This window comes from Stenella coeruleoalba, assembly GCF_951394435.1.
Source record: "Stenella coeruleoalba genome assembly, chromosome: 4".
NCBI lineage: Eukaryota > Metazoa > Chordata > Mammalia > Artiodactyla > Delphinidae > Stenella > Stenella coeruleoalba.
The window spans coordinates 10,935,061-10,948,245 of record NC_137149.1 but is presented as its reverse complement, the minus strand read 5'-3'; the positions used below and the strand labels follow the sequence as shown (position 1 = coordinate 10,948,245).

The window sequence follows — 13,185 nt, the reverse complement described above, 5'->3', positions numbered from 1 at the left end:
AAGCAGATTCGATGCATCCGCTTTAAAAAAATGAGGCCCCAAAGTGTGAGGCAACCAGAGGAGCGTCACCCTTTACTAACAGTCCTCCCAGGTCGCCCTGCCCCCTCCAGCCGCCCGAGAGGAAAGGCGGGCAGAACGGGGGGAGGCGTGTCCACTGCTAGGGGCGGATCCTGGCCGCGGAGGGCCGGCCCTTCTGGAGAGTTCTCCGGCACCACGACCACGGCTGGAGGAGGACGCTCCCAGCGGCGCATACTCCGGCTGACGCACCAAGCCAGACCCTCCCCGGAGCCCGCCTTGCCGGCCTCCCTGAAGCCCTGCTGGCCGCACCGGGCTTCCGTCTAGAGCACGAAGACGGCTGGGGCTTCAGCCAGGCCACGTCTCCTGGAGGGAAGCGGGTCAAGATTCCCAGGCTGCAGGTGAGCCGAGGCCCCCTCAGTGTTGCTTCGTGTGTCCAACTCTCTCCTTGCTGGAGAACTTGGATCTTTAAAAGGGGATGGATGCCGCATCCTCCCAGGAGGATGCACAAGCTCAAGCTCGACTGGAGGGTCAGTGCCCCCATCCCGAAAGCCCCCCTCTGTCCTATGGAGGCAGTCCCCTCACGTGGGGGGCAGGGTGGAATGAGGGAAGCCCTGGGAACAGGGCCTGCTCCCTTCAAGAGGCGAGAGGACAGCCTCGCCCAACTGCCCTCACCTGCGAGCCCGTGATTCTTGGGCAGGCAGGGGGCTCCGGGAAGCCTTGTGTGTGTCCCTGGGAGCTGGGACTTGAGTTCCAGTGCGTCTTCAGCTGGGGAACCGTGAGGTTCCCTCGGAAGAGGATGGGCCGCAGTGAGGGGCTGGGCTGGGGGCAGAGGGAAGAGGCCAGAGGAGGGGCAGGCCCCGGCCCAGGGCGGTCTGGGGTGGGTAGAGGCCCAAGGATTCCTGCGGAAACCACTTCTGGTTAACGAGGGTGAAGGTGGCCCCCAGGCCCTGAAATGGCCACACCCACAGCAGCGTTACCCTGACAGCCCAGCATTTGGGTGTTCATTTTGGGGAAGTCTAATTAGATCAAATCCAAACAAGGTTTCCCCCAGTCTCACCATGCTACAACAAGGGACTTTGCTTTTTTGAGAGCATATATTTCTAAACAATTTTGCAGAATTAAAAGTGCAGGTGACATTTTTACTTAATCATCTGAAAAAGAAAGACTGGTGTAAAATTAGGCTTCTTTATTAATTTACTTCTGTCTTATCTCTTATTCATCCTAATTCTTTTTGCTGACTTTGGTGGTAACTGGTTTGACCACCTTCATCTGGTGAAAAACATACCTCTTTTATTTCTCCAAATAGTTGTTTAAGAACTCATTCTCCCTTATTGCCATAAATTCCAATATCTGAAAGCCATGCCTCTTCCTGTACTTATCAAGATGCTGGAAGATTAGTTATCACAGTAAGTTTGTTCCACTGGAATAAATGATCCTGCATGAACCTGAACCCTCTGTCCTTAGCCAAGGCTACTCCTGTCTTTTAGGTATATTTTCTTTGGGGTCACTTTTCCTCTTTTTTTCAACCAGGAAACATTGGTTTGAGAAACTCTAGCTTACCTTGATATATGTTCTGTATTTTAATACTTAGTAAGAAGGGTCTATGTGTTTTAAAAATTTCTATCAGCAGTTCTGGGATTTTCAAGTAATTTAGACATTGTTTTCCTCCCTAGGTGTATTGTGTAGAGTAAGACTTTAACCGGGCCACTACATAATCTAGTACAAATCTCTGCGTGTTTAAATGGGATACAAATACTAAATGAACATATTTAATGGGGATCATTTAGGTAATCTCTGTCTGAGAAAGGAAAGTCTAATGCATAGGGATTCACTTAATCCAGTTTGATAGAGAAGGAATGATGCTTAGGCATCCAGTTAAATTTCAGGAAAGCAAAGTCCTTTAATCTTAAGTCAACTCAAGTTTTCCCCTTGGAAATGAAAGAACACTTTCTTTGCCATGCAAATTTTGAGTCGCATCCCATTGTATTCTTAGATATTGATCATCTTTAGAATTATAGAGGTTTTTTACTTACCTCCCGTAATATGTCTTGACTGTCCTTCATCAGAGATAAAATTATTGTATCTGACCTACTTCCCATGATATTGGATGATGACTGTTATTCTTTATGGTATCGTACATCTATCATCTGTCAAAAAATGCTTTAAAAATTTAACTTACATTCAGGGCCCTAATTTCATAGTTTTTAAAATTCATACCTGTGAGCAAGAAGAGGACATTGGCAGAGTTTCAGTACCTCAGAGAAAGGAATCTGGCGATGAGAGTATTTAGAAGATTTTATGGTTGGCTCTCAAGTGGAATAATTGTGACCTTTCAGGGCAGGGAACTGTGAGCTAGTAGTTAAAGACATAAATAGAATGAGGTGAAAGTCTAGAAGCCAATTTTGATAAGCCATTGTTTGTTAAGGGAGCTGTTTACCCAGGTGAATAGAATATTGCTTCAGATAAATTGATCTGCAAGAATTTCCTGAAGCAAACAGTAAAGTTATTTATTGATTTACAGGTGGGGTTTTTTTTGAGCAAAAATTTTCTGGAACAAACAACCAATTCATTTTGACTCAGTTTTTCTGTTTCTTAGTTTTAAGAGCTGTAACACAGAACGTTGGGTTTTAGTACCAACTCACCACTGTCTGTGTTGTCTCAGTGTTTTGAATTTCGTAAGAGATTGGCAGACTTTTTCTGTAAAGTGCCAAACAGAAAGTGTTTTAGGCTTTGGGGTCCATACAGTCTCTTGCAACGATGTAATTTTACTTTTAGCCCCAAAGCAGGCATAGACCATATGTAAATAAATGTGCCTGTCTGTGTTCCAGAAAAGCTTTATTTAAAACAGTAGGTAGGGCTTCCCTGGTGGCTCAGTGGTTGAGAGTCCACCTGCCGATGCAGGGGACACCGGTTTGTGCCCCGGTCCGGGAAGATCCCACATGCTGCGGGGCGGCTGGGCCCGTGAGCCATGGCCGCTGAGCCTGCGCGTCCAGAGCATGTGCTCCACAACGGGAGAGGCCACAGCAGTGAGAGCCCTGTACCGCAAAAAAAAAAAAAAAAAAAGGTAGATAAAAGGTAGCATTGCCCCAAGGCATCAAAATTCTAGAGGCAATTTTCATGACCTATGCATACATATATGATACACATGCATAACCACCCACCAAGTAGAGTACCTCTGATTAAGTGTACATGCGTATTACTCATGGATTTAAGAAAATACTGCTTTGGCTGGCACTCACCTAAACCTCTCTTTAATCTACTTTCTTATCTGTAATAAAGCATAATAATTTTGTAGGATTTTTATGATGAGTAATTAAGATAATTTTAAAATATATGAATTAGTCTATAATTTTGGTATTATTTTTCACATAAATCAATGGAAATGATTGAGATCAGTGGGTTTTGAATGTCTTAATGTAATCTACGTTTGTTTTTGATATGTAAATTGTGGGGAAAAGGTATTTTTACCTTAAATATTTTTCTTCACAAGAAGGAATATAAAATTTACCATAATCCTAATTTTCAATACAGTACTAGAGATAATATCTCTAAAGAGGTAATATTTAAAAATAAGTACTCTAATAATGACAATAATTATTAAGTATATATGTATATGTTTCATATCAGATAGTTTATTAGGTAAGACTTTCTGACACCAGGAAGTTATTGGTTGCACGAAAGATATAAGGGGGGAAATTCCTGTTAAGCATTGAGGAGAGAGCAGATATAAGTGTAGGGAGCCTTCAGTCGGCAGTGCAGTTCTGATCCTTGTGAAAGGAGAGGAAGAAGGAAGGATTGGGACAGATTTTCTTTCAACCTACAGCACAGCTCAGTTTTAGTTAGCTTTGGACAGACCAACGAGGAGTCCTCAACTTAAAGTCTTCTGCAAGAAGAGTCCTAGGGTTCCTAAGAATGTTTCTTGCACTAGTACCCTCACCAGTGGCCAGGAGCAGCCTGAGGAAACATGGCCTCAATGCAAACACAGTCATACAATCAGATGGGCCGCAGCTGGGGCTGCACATGGTCTTTGTTCCCTGAAGCAGGAGTTCTAAGTGGCTACCACAGAAACCGAATATTTACATATGAAAAAGGAGAAACAGAAAACAAACAAAACAAAACCCTGAAATGATAACCTTTAACATCCATTAGATGACGTGAGTGCTAGGTTTCATACTTTCCTAAAGACTTCATCATTATATATACACAAATAGGTCTACATGTATGCATAATCTCTATTTAAGAATTCTTCTATAATAGTAACATTGTGTTTTACGTAATCCTGATTTTCTTTTTAAAAATCAACTTAAAAGGAGACGCTAAAATATTCAGCTTTAATTTTACCAGTAGATTTTTAATGTTCAGTAATCATAATGTTTAATTTGTGATGTTCTTAGAACTTTAATTATGAAGCTAAATTGTACTAATACCCATTAGGTATTTCTTAATTGAAGGCACATCATATGTCTGATGTGGCAGCACTAATTGGTGTAATTAAATTCTAATATGCATCAGTAGCCTAATTTTAAAAAGTGAATAAAAAGCAGATAGAAATAAGTCAGTTCTTGAAACTGCATAGCTGTAAAATACATAAATGCATTTGCATGTGTAACACACACATTTATTCAGAACAGACAACCCATCAATTATATTTCAACTTAATTTTACCAGATAATTTTACCAGAGTGAGAACAACTGGTCAGGTAAATATGCGTGTGAATTCAGAAAGACAGTCATTAAGTTCAAGAAGGACAATGATTTTTCTCTTTTACAAATTCTTATGTAGGTCAAACCCTGTGAGAGTAAGTACGTTTCTTATTGTATGATGTTTTGGATGAAATTACAACCTACCTGCAAATCACATTACTGGGTTGTTCAAGCAGGAGGTGGATGGATCAGTGGTGAGCTCCTGCTCTGCTAAAACATGTTCCAGAAACATCCAGAATGAGCATTTTACGTGTTCAAAAATGCCCATTCATTTATGCTCTTAGATCTTGGGTTTTTTTTTTTTTGGCACGGCTTGCAGGATCTTTGTTCCTCAACCAGGAATTGAACCCAGGCCCTGGTAGTGAAAGCTCAGAGTCCTAACCACTGGACAGCCAGGGAATTCCCTTATGCTCTTAGATCTTAATTGTTCAATGCAATATATATAATTTTAAAATAAGTAGAGTAATTTCAACTATACATTTTCTCTTATCACTTTATTTAAATTAGTAATGGAATATATATATATTTATTTAATTATATGACTTAAAATATAGAATTAAATTATAAATTATTTTAATTTCATTATTTCAGGAATCCTCTTCTTAGAAAAAAAATTTTTTATTGTAAAAATTCATATAGAAATTTTTATTCAGATACAAACTGAGATTCTGAGCACAAATCCTAATATCATTACCAATTTAATTCATAATCATTTAAATAATGGAGTACACACCTGGAATGCATTTTCTTTTTTATTCAGTTTGAGAATCTGTAAAATTAACCTAACTGGATATAGGCTCAGAGCCAGCTTCATGTTTGTGTGACCTGTGCAGTCACACAGGACATGATGGGTATAATGACCTCATATGTGGTTTAATGCTCTGCTGTCACCATCTTGAAATTCTTAATAGGTTTTGAGCAAGCCACAATTGCTCATGTTCATTTTGCACTTGGCCCCAAAAATTGTATAGCTATTCCAGTATTTTCTTATAAACAGACATTTAAATGTAGTGAAGATATGGAATACTAATGCTTGAATACTCAAAATAATTTTAAAGCGTATTTTATTTTGGAGAGGTAATAAACAAATTTAAAAATTACAAGATAATACAACCATTCTTAAAGACATTTATTATTGTTAATTTTGTAAATACAGCGGCTCACTTTCAGAATGTTTGCAGAGAGAAGCACTGCCGATTTACTTTGCTACTGTACTTTGAATTGTTGATAATACATTTCAAAAGGAGATTTTTTTTTTTTTTTTTTGCAGTACGCAGACCTCTCACTGCTGTGGCCTCTCCCGTTGCGGAGCACAGGCTTTGGACGCGCAGGCTCAGCGGCCATGGCTCACGGGCCCAGCCACTCCTCAGCATGTGGGATCCTCCCGGACCGGGGCACGAACCCGTGTCCCCTGTATCGGCAGGTGGACTCTCAACCACTGCGCCACCAGGGAAGCCCCTCAAAAGGAGATTTTTAATGAATTTAGGTATACTAACAGTTATTAGTTCTCTCGTGGCTATCCAGAAGAAATAAATATTTTTCTTTGATTTGCAAAAATATCAAAGTAGTTCTAAACTAATCTGCATTTTGATATTGGTCAGAACAACTTACTGGAATCAGGAAATCACCAAAGCACCACACAAAATAAACCTATCACAGGTTACTGTTATCAGTAACTTGTAAGATTCTGGAAAAATAAAGATGCTCTGCTCTAATGACCAAGATATTTAAAAATGGAGTAAGTAAAGGAAACATACCTATAGATGAGGTACTACTGAATTAAAAATAAATAAATACCACAAACAGTACAATTACTAGGTAAATCTTTCTTGGTGGCTGATAGTTTTACTAGTGTTGCTGTTTATACTTCACCCATTTCATGCATATGTGAAGATAACATTCACAAAGATAACAAGTTCAGATGAATAAATCAATCCATTAATACATTAATCAGCTGAAGTCAGAGCAATGATAAGATGTTGACAAGGAAATAATTTGAGAAGAGAGTGAATATTAGTAATAGTTTTTTATTTTGGGGTTGCTTTTCACTTTGAAGAGTGGTTCAGGGAGTGTTAACATAGCAAAAGCAATATCATAGTTTTCTAATAAATTCCAAACATAAAATATATCTTAATTCTATGAAAGAAGTGAAATGTTCCATGGAAATATTTTAGAGATGGGAAAACCCAGACACAGATTGGAATAAAAGGACTGTTTAAAGTAAGCTGGAGACAGGGCTTCATCTTTGAATGGAACACTCTTTCCAATAAGCCAGTGATTTTCACAATTTTCTAACACATTTTTTTTCAAACCATATTTAACCTAGAAGCAGAAACAAATAAAAGACACAAAATTAGAGCTAATTTTGTTGAATCTGGGTTGTCTCCACAGAGCACAGTTAGAAAATGATTACATTAAGCTAAACATATGCAGTATTCCTGTAAATTTCAATGCAGTAGAAAAAAATCTATAAATAATATGAAACAACTATGACATGTTAAGCATAAGAAACATTCATTGTGTTTATTTAACAGAATAGTCCTCTATTAATTAGTTGAATGTGTTAAAGTTTCACTTTAAAAATAAGAATGAAATTAGAACACTAACACCATATACAAAAATAAACTCAAAATGGATTAAAGACCTAAATGTAAGGCCAGACACTATAAAACTCTTAGAGGAAAACATAGGCAGAACACTCTATGACACATCACAGCAAGATCCTTTCTGACCCACCTCCTAGAGAAATGGAAATAAAACCAAAAATAAACAAATGGGACCTAATGAAACTTAAAAGCTTTTGCACATCAAAGGAAACCATAAACAAGACCAAAAGACAACCCTCAGAATGGGAGAAAATATTTGCAAATGAAGCAACTGACAAAGGATTAATCTCCAAAATTTACAAGCAGCTCATGCAGCTTAGTACCAAAAAAACAAACAACCCAATCCAAAAATGAGCAGAAGACCTAAATAGACATTTCTCCAAAGAAGATATACAGATTGCCAACAAACACATGAAAGGATCCTCAACATCACTAATCATTAGAGAAATGTAAATCAAACTACAATGAGGTATCACCTCACACCAGTCAGAATGGCCATCATCAAAAAATCTACAAACAATAAATGCTGGAGAGGGTGTGGAGAAAAGGGAACCCTCTTGCGCTGTTGGTGGGAATGTAAATTGATACAGCCACTATGGAGAACAGTATGGAGGTTCCTTAAAAAACGGAAACCAGAACTACCATACGACCCAGCAATCCCACTACTAGGCATATACCCTGAGAAAACCATAATTCAGAAAGAGTCATGTACCACAATGTTCATTGCAGCTCTATGTACAATAGCCAGGACATGGAAGCAACCTAAATGTCCATCAATAGATGAATGGATAAAGAGACTGTCAAACAGAAGTAAGTCAGAAAGAGAAAAACAAATACTGTATGCTAACACATATATATGGAATCTAAAAAAAAAAAAAAAAGTGTTTCTGAAGGACTGAGGGGCAGGACAGGATAAAGACACAGACGTAGAGAATGGACATGAGGACATGGGGAGGGGGAAGGGTAAGTTGGGATGAAGTGAGAGAGTGGCATATACATATATACTCTACCAAATGTAAAATAGATAGCTAGTGGGAAGCAGCCACATAGCAAAGGGAGATCAGCTCTGTGCTTTGTGATCACCTAGAGGGTGAGATAGGGAGAGTGGGAGGAAGATGCAAGAGGGAGGAGATATGGGGATATATTTATATGTATAGCTGATTCACTTTGTTATACAGCAGAAACTAACCATTGTAAAGCAATTATACTCCAATAAAAATATTTTAAAAAAGATACCCATGGAATAAATAAAATTATTATAGAATTTACCCTCAAAAAATAAATAAATATAAAGTGAAAGCAATATATTTCACTAAGAAAAAATTACAAATGTAGCAAAAAGATGAGATATATACCTGTAATCATAACTTCCAAGTACACCAATTTGGATTTATACAAGACAGTTTTCTATGTGTCCAAGCATTATGAGACTTTTCATTAAGTAAAATTCTTATAAGCTCTTACTTTGAATGATGTTCCAGGAAGTTGCAGTCCCTTAAGTCATCAAAATGATTCTTGAAGTTACTAAAAATATTAGGTGAAGTATAATATTTTAAAAGTCACAACTTCTTGTTCTCTTCAAAGAGCCTGTCAGGAATGAAACTCTGTGCATCGTGTTCCTGTTTATCTCTCACCTTCACATCATCTATTATTATACTTTGATTGACACATGGCTTTGTATCTCCACCAGAATCATTCTCCTATCCTCCATCTCACATCTTGATAGGTCTTCTGGAATGCTTGTGCTCTGATTAACAAACGATTCCATATTTTCAGTGGAAACTGGAATCCATTGTGCCTGGAAAATATAACCTCAGTGACCCTTTCAGCAAGATGCTGTGTTTTGCCCATCCCAGCTTCACATACCTAATGGGGAAGAGGTTGGTATCTTATGTTTTTTATTTTAATTTGTAACTTCCAGGCTGTTATTGTTCTGTCTTTCTGCAAACAAACACACAAATATTGCCAATGAACTTTGTGCTCATATTGTTTATGACATTTATCTGTACCAAGCTTTCCATTTCTGTGTGGTCTTTCAAACTATTTGGTCTCTTTCCACAATGACACTTTTGCTTTTAGCTTTCAAAGACATTCCCTCAACTGAAACTGCATTATTTTCTACTAGTTTTAGTTTAATTCTCAACTTGATAACTCTTCAAAATCTTACCCCTCAATTTCTTGAACACCACATTTGTAATAACTTTCCTTCTTCCTTGTTTTGGAGAGCAAGTGTTTCTTGACATTTAAAAAATAATTTAAAATATTTTTACTCTTCGATCATCTCTACTGACCATTTCATCCATCACCGCTTGTTCAAGATTTGCACTAGCTCAGATTTTTGACCTCTTGACGATTGTCAGTCTATGGACTCCACTATCTTTTCTCTCTCCTGTAGACTTCTCATTATTTCTCTTCCCTACTTGTCCAGGAAAAGTTGCATATTCCATCATTATAATTACCCGAATGATAGGGTCTTAGAAAAATAAATTTTTGTAGGATGTACATATCTAACGAGAATATGTTGCTAACTCCAGTGGTTTATTTTAGTCATTTTCATGTTTATTTCTCCAATGCAACTTTGTAAGTAGCTCTTACTTTGGATTCTGTGAATCTATCCCAGGTTACTTAATTTAATTCCTAGATGTACCTTTCATATGCAGTGAAACAAGTGCAATTTCTCAATTATTCCAGTTCAATCCAGTCCTAAGATTTTCTGCCTATATTGTGCTGAATTTTTTTCATATTTCTAGATTATAGCTTTCACTATTCTGTAATATTTATCTTCGACATATTTGTTACATCTGTGGGAATACACAGGCTATGTCATCCTCTTAAAACAATATCTAAACACTGCTAAAAATGTGTAACTTTTGAGTTGAATGCTTCATTTTTGGGGTAGAAAATTATTTATGTATTTTAAATATATTTTACAACATTATTGAAGAGAATAGTCCAAATCTTCTTATTTCTATAAAATTAGATAGATAAATGTCTATTAAGTTTTCTTCTTAATGTTAAATCTGAAATTGTAAAGAATTATTATTTATATTCAATCCTCCACTAATCATTAACTCAAAGAAAATTTACTTATTTTAGCATTGAAAGTCTGCCTTGCTTGTTAACTTTTATAAGTGGCTTGAAAATGGTAATTAAAATCTCATCTAAGCTCAGTTGTAAAGAATTCTGTAAGGTGACATTTAATTCTTACATTCTGAACATGACAGTGACTGTTGTTTTCTCTTGGAAGTTTTCAAGACCATTTTCAGAGGTACATGATAAAATGACAATATTTGAGAGAAAAAAGGAAAACAGCAAATCTCAAAGTTTAAAAGAGTGTGTTATTCCTCAAGTCCAGAATTGTTTATTTTATGTGTCTTTTTAAGTCTCTTACACGTTTCTATTAGACTTTTTTTTAATTGATTTTTTAAAACTCTGAGGCCATGAATATAACCTGTTATGTTATATTCTACAAGCTATTGTTTTGATTTTTAGATCCACAATATAGCATGGATTTGATTTTATGACAATATGTGTTAGGAGACATAACAGGCTAATATGATTTTCTGCTGAAATTCGTTTGATTTACTATTATAAAAATATACTGAGTTGCCAAGATAAAAATCTTAACTTCTATAAATCTTACTATATAAAATAAAATATAACATCTCCCTCAATAAATTAATATCCCATATCAGTTTTAAAATATTTCCAAACAATTTTTATTTTTACCTTAGAAAATGTTAACTGGTATGATTTTTCCTATTTTATTTTTGTGTTTTCTTTCTTGTTTGTTTTTGTGTTTTCCCCAGATGTCTTTTTCTTTAAGCAAATGTAGGGAAGGTAGGCACCTCACATCCTAGAATTATGGTGTAAAAATAAACTTTGTGTTATTTTGTCAAAGCTTTTTATGTTGAGTTGATAGAAGACAGAAAGTGGGAAAAATGCAAAATTAGTTCAAGAGTTTTGAGGAAAAGTGTTCTGTCTAGTTATGTCAACCTTTTTATCTTAATTAAACTTTCCACAGTGAGGTTCCTGACAAGGCTGAATAGCTGGCAGAAGTCCTGGACTTTATATTAACTTTATGCCATATGATGTTTAAGCTGTTGACTCAAGTACTGGAATAAAGCCATTTGGAGTTTAGAGAATAATGATAAATTATATGAATTTATGCTTATAATTGTAATTTTATTGTCCACATGTAGGCACTGTAGGGATATACTTGCAACAGTAAAGCATTGGAAAATATGTGTGGGTTTGGATATTGACCTACTGTAGCAAAGCAGAGAAGTAACAGGTATAGACTACTTCCCTCTGCTTATTATTTAGAACAGATCAAAACCCTTTGAAATGAGGAAACTCTAGAGATATTGAAACGATTAAATTGGTAAATATTTACATCTCAAAAGGAAGATGATGAGAAATTTATTACAAATAAGACAGGGAGGAGCAGACCCAAAGGTATAATTAGAATTTTTTAAATGACGGTATCCATTTGCAGCTTTAAGAAAAGTCTATACTACTGAAAGTTGTATGTTTCTGACCAAATTTTTCTATACCAGAATTTATTTTACTTCTAAATTTGATTTGATTTTTAAATCAATTACACAAGTTACCTCACAGTTGAATTAACAATTTATTGTTTTTTTCTCATTTGTATTTTTTTCTCTGCCAATCAAACTACAGATAGTCCATTTCCTAGCCCAGCTTTAGTCATAATATTGTAAGCAACTATTATACAATTTGCCAGTTAATCGATAAATTTATTTTACGACAAATACAAGATGAAACTTTGCAAAACAATCAAAAGAACGTAAGAAAGAAAACTTAAGCAGATTCATGATCAATGTGAAGTTTTTAAATATTCTCAACATTTTGTACACTTTTTCTCAACATTTTGTACATTTTGTACACTTCCTCAAATAAATACATCAGTGTTGAATGTATAAAATTAATGTGGAATAAATTACAAATAAAATTTTTACATCCAAATAATAAAAAGCAATTTAAGTCTAGTTCCTATTTAATCTTAACCATAAAACTTTGAAAATGTTGACAGCACATATTAATTTTTCAAATTTAAAATTAAGACAGATTGCATTAATACTATTATAATTTTGAACACTGGGCATTGTTAATTGAGCTTTATTGAGATATAATTCACATATAAAAACTAGGAAATGTTAAGAACTTTTTGCTTTTTGTACAAACCCTTTGAATAGAATTCCAATCTGCATTTAAATTTGGCATGATTTTTAGCTGATACATGACTCTTTATGAATTATGGTTTTCTCAGGGTATATGCCCAGTAGTGGGATTGCTCGGTCGTATGGTAGTTCTATGTTTAGTTTTTTAAGGAACCTCCATACTGTTCTCCGTAGTGGCTGTATCAATTTACATTCCCACCAACAGCGCAAGAGGGTTCCCTTTTCTCCACACCCTCTCCAGCATTTATTGTTTGTAGATTTTTTGATGATGGCCATTCTGACCGGTGTGACATGATATCTCATTGTAGTTTTGATTTGCATTTCTCTAATGATTAATGATGTTGAGCATTCTTTCATGTGTTTGTTGGCAATCTGTATATCTTCCTTGGAGAAATGTCTATTTAGGTCTTCTGCCCATTTTTGGATTGGGTTGTTTGTTTTTTGATATTGAGCTGTGTGACCTGCTTGTAAATTTTGGAGATTAATCCTTTGTCAGTTGCTTCATTTGCAAATATTTTCTCCCATTCTGAGGGTTGTCTTTTCGTCTTGTTTATGGTTTCCTTTGCTGTATGCTTAATATTTTATTAATATCAATAAATGCATTCATTTGGTAACAAGATTTTGACTTGATTTCTAAATCACTGACCTTAAAT

At 36.0% G+C, this 13,185-nt stretch overlaps 1 long non-coding RNA gene across 1 annotated transcript in view; it reads left to right on the top strand.

Moving 5' to 3' along the window:
- The first annotated feature begins 220 nt into the window (after positions 1-220).
- Positions 221-13,185, top strand: part of LOC307185361 — a 28,679-nt gene continuing 15,714 nt past the window's right edge. Inside the window, exon 1 of the long non-coding RNA XR_013828021.1 lies at positions 221-416. This is a non-coding gene — a long non-coding RNA (uncharacterized lncRNA). The remainder of the gene's footprint in view (positions 417-13,185) is intronic.